Raw genomic sequence first — 10,786 nt, forward strand, 5'->3', positions numbered from 1 at the left:
CAGAGAGTGACAGGATAAGTGACAAGCTGCTCAGGTACATTTCAAAGTAACTGAATCCTTGTGGCTGCAGCCCGGAGGTAGTAGTGCCCCCTAGAGGCCCAGCTGAACCACTTTGACAGGAAGGTGGTATTATTCTGAAATATCCTATGGGAGGGCAATGCAGATGAGATGGGAGGCCCTTCTGCCTACTTTTCAGTCTGTGGACAAGGTTTACAAAAGCAGCCAACAATAGGGCACCAAACATTAGAGTAAATTAGAGTAAATTAGAAACTTTGAATGTTCTGGAAGAAGGTGATTTAGTTAATGGTGTCATAGTGTTCCAGTATAATCCAGTTAGTTTTAAATCTCAGTCAGTGGTGATTATGAGCGTACCTGCAGCCCAGTGCACAGTATGTACACGGCTGTCTCCAAGAGTTTAAGACCTTATATGACATCAGTCTGATTATGGCGGGTTTTGTGGCTCCCTACTTAATAAAGCCACCTGGCTTCACGTTCACTTGACACTTACTCATGTTCTTGTCCCCCCCCCCCCCCCCCCCGACCCTGCCATGGGTGGGTGAGCCCCTGGGTTATGGGCCGGGGGGTGGGGGGGGGGGGGAGAGAAAGGAGATATGAAGGGTAGCCTCTCCAGGTTCGCCTCTTTAAACGTGACAGTGCACAGGGCTGACAAAGTGAGTCACGACCCCTGGCAAACCTCACCAGCTTATTCACCGCTGGCTAATTACACGGCTCTCCTTCCATGTGGCCGTGACCCCTAGATGCGGTTGTTGGTGTTGCTGTTAGAGAAGTTAATTACCTCTTTAATGCGCGGCTAGAGATGAGCGCTGAAGTGGCTCCGAGAAGGTATTGTCATGCGGGGAGCGCGACTTCGGCCCGCTCTGCCAGGGCCGCAGCACTCGCACAAAATTGCTTTCGAGTGGCGTGCTCGGCTGCTCACAGCAAAACATTTCCCTGTCTTAAGGGGCGTTTTCTCGGAACTAGCCCAAGCGCGTATGGTTTAGAGCAGGAGTGGGCAATCTTATCCAGAAAGGGCCGGTGTGTGTTGCGGGTTTTCACTGCAACTCCCTAATTAGATTACTAATTAGAAGATTGATTTGGCTGAAGAGTCCTCACACCTGGATTTGAACAGCTGACCTAAAGGTTACCCCAAAAACCTGCAGACACACTGGCCCTTCGCGGATAAGATTGGCCACCCCTGGCTTAGAAGCTCATCCATTTCACAGCTGCACTCTTTGTTTTGCTTGCTCCTCTTTTTTTTTTTTTTTTTTTTTAAATTCTGATTTGCCGATTATCTGCAGTACAAATTAATCTATCAAATTTAAGGTTAAAAAAATAATTTTTAAACGATGATGGGTGAAGCAAAGGTTTTGCTCAAATGGGAAAGCTTAACCCTCAGAGACATGCTGCAGTCTGTAGTTTAAGTGAATAAGCAGAATGGTTAGCTCATTTTATATTTTAAAAGACTTTCTATACTTAAGATCGACATTGCATAGCTGTCCACTCTTAAAGCTGTATGTATCCGATAATAATTGTGTGGTGTAGTTCTCCATAATTGGAAAACCTTCTGTTTGGTTTGAGTGTGTATCATAAATATCATTAAGGTAATGTAACACGCATAACAGCAAACAGGATGTTCGAGTTTAGCTAGTGATTTAGGAAGCATTATGGGTAGTCGGGCAATGGGTGTTTTTAAATTGTACGACGCATGTTCAGATTTCATTGTTTGAAATGCCTGTTTTTTTTCTCCTTTACCTCACTGTTCTGCAGGGCATTATTATGGTGAAGACTTACTTGGCTTCCCATGCAAAGAATACTGTGTGTTCATCTCTCTTTTTTAAACAACGTAGCCTCAGGATCTATAAGGAGGCCTGTTTGTCTTTTATTCAAAAGAAGGAAAGAGCTTTGCAGAAGACAGTAATCTGTTCTCCACTGAAAGCCCTAATTACACAATGTCAGGAAATGACTCCCAAATAGCGCGTAGAGCTTTCCCTGAAAGTGCTGAACACCTTCCTTATGTGTTAAACACGTATCATGTTGTCACACAGTGGTAAGTGTAGGGCTGGCTAGTGAAAGTGATCCCATTCAACTATGCCTGTAATGAAGGGCATAACTTTTGGTTGAGCATTGTGGGGTTTGAGTTCTCCACCCATTTAAGAGTGTCCAGGGGGTTGTATTGGCTGGGTTTGGATACTGGGGAGGGTTACATCCCCCCATAATTTGCACCTATACCTATAGTACATGGGAAAATGTCTCATTTCTCAAATGGCTACTTTTGGCTGGCAATTGGTGAACAGCAATCTGTATCGATCAGTGACCTGAGTGTGGGAACAGATGCATACTGGGTGACCATACTGGGTGACCATACTGGGTGACCATACTTTGTTCTTCCACATGGCTGGGGGGGGGGTGCCAGTATGTTGGTCTTGCTTTTTCCTTCCAGTATATGGATGACGGTTTTTATTTTGCAGCTTTTGGTGAATTTCTTCCTGATTGACCCTGTGCTGGTTTCTGCTTACGAGCAGATGATCCACATGGTTGTTTGTGGTCTGTTTCAGACGGGGCTGTAACCCACTGTGTGGAGCACAGAGGATTTAAACACCAGATGATGCCTCATTTTGTTCTCTTTCATGTTTTGAGAGATGGTTGGGATTTTGTCTGGTGGTGAACGGGATGGTTGTGTGGTGTGCTCGTTTCATACTGAGGCAGTGTGGAGACCCATTCATCTTCATCTGAGAGAGAGAGACTGAGACTGAGTGGCCTTCCAGGGCAGCTCTTCCAGCATTTTCCCCACTTTGTTTTCTGAATTCAGGATCTGCACAAATGTCTAGTATCACTGCCCCCGGATCAGCCTGAACACACTCCTGCTTCTCAATAAATGGATACTGTCAAGTAGAGTGAGAGACTCGCCCTGCTCAGGAGGTTTCCAGTATCTCGCTACTGCCTTATGCTGCCAGTAATCACTGCCTACTTCCTGCTCTTACAACGGAGGCCAGAACTGTTCAGGCTGCAGATTCCTGCAGCCCATTTAGTTGTATTCTGTCTTTGGTGGGGATGGTTTCAAAATGACTTTTTATATAGGTGATCACTTTGCAGTACATCATCCTTTCTCCTGACTGTTGGTGGGCTGCTGGGATTAATCACTGCAGCCTTTCATTTTCTCCCAATGCATTAGCAGCTGCCCTTCAGTTGTCCCCATTGTGCCAGGTACCCTCTGTTTTCCTGTGATCAGCAGAACCCCACTCCCTTTGTGCGCAGGCCCCCGTCGTGATTACATCGCCTTAATCAATACAAGGCAGGGATGTTTCTCTGTAGGCTTAAAGGCTACAGCTGATACTGCAGTGCATTCACCGTTCTGCCTTCTCTGCGTATATGACAAACATGTATAAACAGCTTTTCAAGTGTAATGAAAAGGGTAGGTAGACGAATCTCACACAAGCACTCGAGTAATCGATTGAGTTTAATGTCAGCAGAAGCATAGACAGACTCCCCACCTCATTATGGTGCCTGTTTTCCATCAGAAAGCATTGTCATGGCACGTAAACCATTATAATAACAGATGTAAAAGAACATGCAGTCTGATTTGGCACTCCATGTGCTTGTCATTTCTGTGGAAATGATGACTTGCAGGAAAAGAAGTGCTTTCGTTTCTCAGCAGACTTTTGCATCAGGGGATGAAGGCTGCATTTCACAATGTTAGGAGGGAGGTGTTCCCTGTGTTACATGTACATTACTGTGCTCTGGCTCACTTACATGCTGGGTATGTCCCAGCCCGTCCCTTCGTACCTTAACCAGCAGTCGAACGGCTGTAATTATAGCTGAAGAAGATTTATCAGGAAAGAGCTTTGTCATGGAGACATCACAGCATCTGTTGTAACTGGAATGTTTTCAGTTTTACTCTCTCATTGGTTGTTTCCTTCATGGGCCATGCTGTTCATTGGCTGGAACTCCATTTACAGCGCTGTCTAATGTGTCAGCCTTGTTCTTCAGCTCTGTCCTTTAAATGGCCTGATATTACGTGTTTCTCAGATAACTGAAGAAGTTACCTGTCAGTCAGATACTCTCCCCTCAACTCTGTTGGTGGACCTGAACATCCATCTCCACAACCACTGATACAATACAGCAGTGTTTCCCAACCTGGTCCTCAGGCACCCACAGTCAGTCCATGTTTTTGCTCCCTCTGAGCTCCCTGCCAGACAGTCCACATTTAACGTGGACTGTCTGTGGTTCCCCAAGGACTGGATTGGGAAATGCTGCAGTACAGAGTCACAGTGAGCCTGGAGCCTAACCTCAGGAAGCACCGGGCAGAGCACCGCCTGGATGGAATTCCAGTTTATCGCAGCACACAGACTGGCACATTAAGGAGGACCCACACCAAAATTTCTCATTTGCAGGAAATAGCTTGGAAAGCAAAGCCACGCTGCCTAATTCCACAAGAGATTAATAGATTCTAATTTTTATTTGGCTGATCTGATGTTTTTGTCCAAAATGAGATTGCAATTGGCCGCTGTATGCTTGAAATGTATCAGCTTATATACAAGTGCTGGTAGGCTGAGCTACCAGTGATTGGCCAGTAAGGATGACAATACACAGAGCTACTTTTTGACAGGGCTGTGGAGTCGGAGTCGAGGAGTCGGAGTCGGAGACAATTTTGGGTACCTGGAGTCGGAGTCGGAGTCGGCAAAAAGTTAACCGACTCCGACTCCTACTAAATTTAAATGGGAATTAAAAAAGTAAGTTGAAATGTCCCAATTCACAAACAGTCATAATGAACTACTTCTCTGCTGTAAGAATAAAGCCCAATGCATGCAGTGCATAATGTTACCACAAAACGAACATGTCAAGTAACCATGAAGCATGCTTTTCATTGACTGTATGCGTCACTATATGGGATGTAATGCACAGGTAAGGTGCGGCACCGCTTTCCATTGTGTCGTGTTCCACTGTTACAGGGAACTGTGAACCTAGCCTAAAGCCCCCCATACATTTACAGATGCACTGCCTATTTTTCGGCCGTTCAACCAGTCATCACGCGTCAAATGCCTGAAAAATCATCTGGTGTGTTCTCAGCTCCGTCGGCTCCCCTTCGCTATGCGCTAGTGAAGGGGGCCGAAGGAGCCGAGAACACAGATCTCCCTACCTGTCTCCAGCAGAGGCTCGTTCTGCTGATCAGCTGGCCGGTGAGTGACACAATGCACTAAACTTCTGGCTGGCTGACAGAGGAGACAGCCACTGCAGCAGACAGAGGCATCACATTACTTTGGATGGGGGCGGTGGTCGAGATTTTCGGCAAGCTGGATCTGACCGTCCATGTGGACACCCGCAATCTGCGGCCGCCAATCAATTGCCGCGATTGTACACGCACATCGGTCGGTGGCAAAATCCTTGTTTTCATTGTGTTTGTCTTTAATCTGGCATTATAGTAGAGTGTTGGCTTCCTAGCCAGTAGTTCTGTGGTGAAATGACATGTATGTTGCCTTCCTTTCCTTTAATGGATGTAGAAAATACATTAGCATAGTATATACATACAGAGGAGTCGGGGAGTCGGAGTCGGAAGATTTAGAAACTGAGGAGTCGGAGTCGGAGCATTTATCTACCGACTCCACAGCCCTGCTTTTTGAGCAATGTTACTGGACTGTGTTGCTGACCAGTGTTGCTCGGGCCCTTTCCCATTGATGTAGGGCGACAAATTTCTATTTGAAAAACTTTGATCGGCACTTTTCATGATCATCCGGATGCAGATGAGTTGCCCCTTGTCCCATCTGGTTGGCAATTGCCTGGCAGCATTACTCAAAGTCCCCCTGTGTACCATCACCGCAACACCTTGCTAGGAGACACATGCAGATGGCGGCTGGTCTAATCTGGTCCTCTCTCTAGTGGGTAATGACAGTGAGAGTTTACTAGGCAAAATGCAGAGTTACAAGAGAAAGCAGAGGATTGAAGTACGACAGCATGGGAAAGGTGGACGACTCCGGGTTTGACAGGAAACCCCGCCCACCTCATCAAATACAATCCCACTGAATTGGCCCAAGTTCCAGTTTCCTCCTCGCAACCAGGAACACACAACTGGCTGGGGAAAAAACCCGATAACAACGCAACACCAAACACACCCCCCCTTCTCTGTTCTGGAAGGTACCACATGTGACTCAAGCTCCCCACCCCCCAAAGCAGCTGAGCCCGGTTAACCGGAAGGCAGCATAAAGGGGGACCCACCTTCCATCTGCTGCCTCATTACAAGCACATTTATAATTTGTCAGCTATGGTATCTGTTGACTGTAAGTGGGACTACATTGAAATTTTGCCGTCATGGTCCGATGAACTCTTGAACTGTTTCATTGGCTATGAGTAACCCCACCAGCCCCGTTTTAATGTAATGTGTCCGTCGCCACATGCCGCTGCCCGTCTGCGTCACACGGCTGGCTCCGATCCACACGGCTCCCTCTCAGGCACTGTACTAGCCCCCTATCTTTTGTTGGCCGCCCTTAGTGTGGAATCTATTACGGGAGTTTTTCTTTTTTTTCGGTGGAACTGGCTGGCTCATAAATAGGCGAGTTTTCCTGTTAGCTTGTACTAAGAGTAGCGCCGTCCTCTTCAAAGGAGTCCAGTCAGTCCTTCATCCAATACAGCTGGCGACAGCCAGCCTCTTGTCTGGCCAGGGTTCTGTCTGTGTCAAAAACCAGGGTGGGGAGTGATTCTGATGTGGAGGAACGGACCTTTCGGGGCAGCCCAGTCGGCCCCTGCAGCCAGTCCCACCCTTATGCATCAACAGGTGTGCAGCCAGACGCTTCCCAGAAGAGAGCAGTTATCTGTTCTGTAAATTTCAGTTCCGGAAAATGTTTTCAATCTGTCAACAGTGTAATGTTTTTGTGTTTGAATAAAGAAATCCAAGCTTCTTCCTTGTTGCATACTTTGGTTTTCCTGACTAGAAAGGTCATGCTGGCAGGTTAATTTCTCATTATTTAGGAAAGGAGCAGTGTGTTTCCAAAATGCAGAGACACTGACTGCTACTCCACTCGAGCCTCTCCTGGAAATCGGTCTGTTGCTCTTTTTCCATGGAAACCACCATGTTCCCAGAGGAGTGGGGTAAAGGTCTATCTGAAAAGAGTTTTTTTTGTTTTGTTCTGAGTTATTAAGATGATTATTGCTGTCCTGGGACTGTGGCCAAGAGCACTCTCACATATCTCTGAAAGAATTTATTATAATCAAAACAAAAGCAGGAGCTGTCAATCATATGAAGTGACCCCTGAAATTTAAGTGCATGGGGAAGGAATCTGTTGTCAGCTGAAGTTTTGAAATCTTCATCTTTTATTGACATGCAAAACAAAGGAAGGAGCATGTGTTCCTTTTGCAAAGACATATGATAACACTAGATAGCACTCTGGTTTTCCTTCTATATAAGGTTACCGGATTGTTTTGAATCCAAACAGACACTTTTGGTTATTTTATCAGACTGTTGTCGCCACTCGTTTTGGCACACACCTAATGACTTATTATTACTTTGACCTAACCACTGAAGATGTCTTCTGAAGTTCTGACCATGCGTGTATGTTCTGCTTGATGACGGAGGAGTCGGGGCCCATTCTGAAGGCTCGGTGACGTGCATCCACGCCGACTCCATGCCAATGTTTGGGAGTCTGGGCCGCTGCCAGCCCAGTGCCTGCTAGGATAGGGGAGCAAAACAGGAGAGCAAACTTTTTCTGATTCCACATTTCAGCTGTACATGAAACCTTACCGCTTTGCAGCACCTCTGCTTGGCTGTTTTTAACTAACAGCTCTTTGTTATGCTTACGTGACAGTGCGGCCTCCTCCCTGCCTGTATGTCCCAGGGGTGCCGGTTTGTCAGAGGTGGGAAGCATGTTTATGGAGTTTCGATATTCTGCTGTGAGAGGCCATATGGAAAGCTGTTAAGGGTACAACGCCCGTCAGTCTGTTGCGCATGCGATGGAGGTGGAAACTGCTTTCCATCAAGAGCGTGAAACAATTTCCCTTTGTTTACTTTTATTAGAATGATGCTGTTTTTGTTCATGTGGCAGGAGTAGCTGTGTAATGGGAATATCTACGTGTGATGGGAATATTCCCTTTGAAAATACAACCCACCTTTGTGTTTCCACAAAAACGTTCCAGCCCCCTGCCATTTGGAACGTTGCTTCCGTGTGGGATAATGCCTAATCCTCGTGTTGACATTACGTGCAGGTGTGACCTGACAGGGTAGAGGATCCCTTAACTCTGGTGACAAACACCCATGCAGAGGTCCTCTAGCCAACCCCAAAATGCCTGAGTCACATAAGTGTGCTGACCACTCTCTGTCCGTGCTCAAGGAAGCAGATTACTCTGTACTACTGTCAGTGGATTGACTTACAAAATATTCTTTCCAGTGTGCTCCAGAGGCAGCTCTGCTGTCGGCCAGACTGGTAAAGAGGGCACAACTTGGCCAGAGCTTGTAGTCAGCCCAGCATCTGCAATGTGATGAGTTGACACATTTTATATTTAATACATTTGTTGTTTTTAATTAAGTGAATGCAACACTGCTGCAGCACAGCCTGTGGAAACTGTATATTCCTCTAATTTACCTTGTATATATTCATATTCTTACAAGTATGAGTGGATGACAGCTATTCAGTTCAACAGTCAAGTGTTTTCATTAAAGGAATTTCATTTCTGAGCATTATCTGGGTCACTTGCCCTTTCCTTTGCTCTTTCTAAGAAGATGAATAAAATGCTATTTCATGTAAAAGAAAAAAAGGAACAAATTTCACATTTATAAGATTTTCAGTTTTACAAATTGAAAACACTAGAGCCTCATTTGAGCAAATTTGTGAAATGTGACTCATAAGCACAGTCTCAAACAGAAAATGGTTGTTGTTATAAATACTCCCTCCCTTACTTATGGGTAAGAGGCATTGTATACCGGTACTATTTCAACACTGTTAGATTTGCACTTCAGTTCCTAGAGCGGGTGTGTATGGTGACCTCTGCTTATGGGTTGCTGTTTACTCTACAAGCATACCCACACTCGTGGGTGGGGAAACATCCCTCACATGCACATCTATGTAGTTTGAGTCACTTAGTATGAACAATTGTTACACTTTAAACTTTTACCCCCCCCCCCCAAAAAAAAAAAAAAAAAACGTGATTAAAAAGAAAGTTTTTTGCCTCCTACACAAACATTTCTTGGCAATAGAATTTGAGGAAAGCGAAACCGTAGTTGTGGCCAAGCATTTGCTCTGTGAATCCTCAAAGGCGCAGTGGGGGTTGTTATGCCGAAACCACGTGGGATTAAAGGTTGCCTGTCGTTCGGAAATGCCGCCTAATTCCCATGGTGCTAGGATCCGCCGCTAGGTGGCGACAAGAGACCGTGGAGAAGTGAGCTGCGTTTGTTTTTTTCGCCGCTGCGTCCCCACCGTGGAGAGGGGAGCGGATCGTCTAGACGCGTCGAACCTACTTCGGGTTGATGTAACGGGGCAGGAATCTGGCAGACACTGACTCATGGGCGGACCGGGACGGTTTCTGGTCTCGTCTGAAAAACAAGCTTAAGGAAACCACCTTCCTGGTGGAGGAGCGGACAGCCGTCTGGATTCCAAACAGATTAAAAATTATCCTTCTTTTTCTGTTTAAATTCCACTGAATTGAGAGATTCCCTGCACGGACTGTTTATCAGACTGCTGCAGCTAGGCAGCCTCGATTTTTATTTATTTTAATTTTATGTCCCCCATGAGGCCAGACGCGGCTTTCAGGCAGTTGGTATATATTCTGCGTGTTCATATGTGCTACGTAAGGCATTTATGACTGAACGGGTGAATGCTTTTAAAATAAAGGCTTCGGCTCTCCCGACATGGAGAAGGTTCTGGAAGCAGCTCTGTCAGCGAGCACCAGTCACTATTCTCCCGCTTCTTTGCAGCTAGTAACCGTGTCTACACGCGACCCCCCCCCACCCCTTCGCCGCGAGGCCCGGCGGCCTTCCCTGAGTTTTCCCGCCCGCCGTACGCGCCTCGGTCAGCCCGCGCGGGAGAGGCTGAGTCATGGCGCGGCGCAGGGGTTCACCTAGAGGACTTCCGCCGTGAGTCAGGAACCGGGCCGCCGCTTGCTCGCTCACTCCCTTTCTCTCTCCTTCCCTCCCTCTCTCTACATTTTCACTGGTTTGCCGCTTAATGGGAACCGTGTCGCAGGAGCTAATGGCGCTCTTAGTCATACCCAGCGCAGATCGGAGCCGCGGCTGCAAAAAAGCACTTAGCACAGAGCAGGCGTAAATAAACACGTTAAAGAGAAATGATTTACAAATGACACCCAATGTGTCATTTGTTTCATTTATATATGTGTGTGTCTGTGTGTATATACACAGACATACATAAGAAATTACCGTGCATTTGAACTTTTATACCGTAATGAACATTAAATTTAAAATGCACGGTAATTTCTTGTCATATCAGCCCAAACCTACATAGAATACGCATTTGCGCTTCTACAACAATCGACTGCAGCGTGTATCTCTTTTAAAGGTGAAGGCGTACTTGCATACCAGTTTTGTGCATCCCTGTGTATATATAAAAGTGTTACATGTGTACGAGTAAACCATGACCATGTTCATGATAAGCCTTGGAAGGTTGCTGTATGTATTCATATCGCACCCTAATGTGTGTGTATGCATGTCTGAATGATATCTGTTTTATGCTGGCCTCTGGCATGTTGAAAAGAGCAGTCTGATGAAATATTGAAACTGCTCTTTGCTTGTCAGTTGTGTCGCTTTCAAGGGGCCGTGGAATTAGAGTGGGGTTGTCCTTGAGGGCAGCTG

At 46.2% G+C, this 10,786-nt stretch overlaps 1 long non-coding RNA gene across 3 annotated transcripts; it reads right to left on the reverse strand.

Annotated features, from left to right (window-relative positions):
* Positions 1-7,290: 7,290 nt before the first annotated feature.
* LOC140578471 (uncharacterized) lies at positions 7,291-10,215 on the reverse strand. 3 transcript variants are annotated; one of them, XR_011982650.1, is made up of 4 exons: positions 10,039-10,215; positions 8,357-8,453; positions 7,787-7,898; positions 7,291-7,657 (listed from the first exon to the last, which is right to left on the reverse strand). It is a non-coding gene; the product is annotated as an uncharacterized lncRNA (long non-coding RNA). The 3 variants fall into 3 exon arrangements; XR_011982649.1 differs by lacking the exon at positions 10,039-10,215 and having other exon boundaries at positions 7,291-7,654; positions 8,357-8,685; XR_011982648.1 differs by lacking the exon at positions 10,039-10,215 and having other exon boundaries at positions 8,357-8,685.
* Positions 10,216-10,786: the final 571 nt, after the last annotated feature.

The sequence above is a fragment of the Paramormyrops kingsleyae genome, chromosome 15, assembly GCF_048594095.1.
Source record: "Paramormyrops kingsleyae isolate MSU_618 chromosome 15, PKINGS_0.4, whole genome shotgun sequence".
Taxonomy (NCBI): Eukaryota; Metazoa; Chordata; class Actinopteri; order Osteoglossiformes; family Mormyridae; genus Paramormyrops; species Paramormyrops kingsleyae.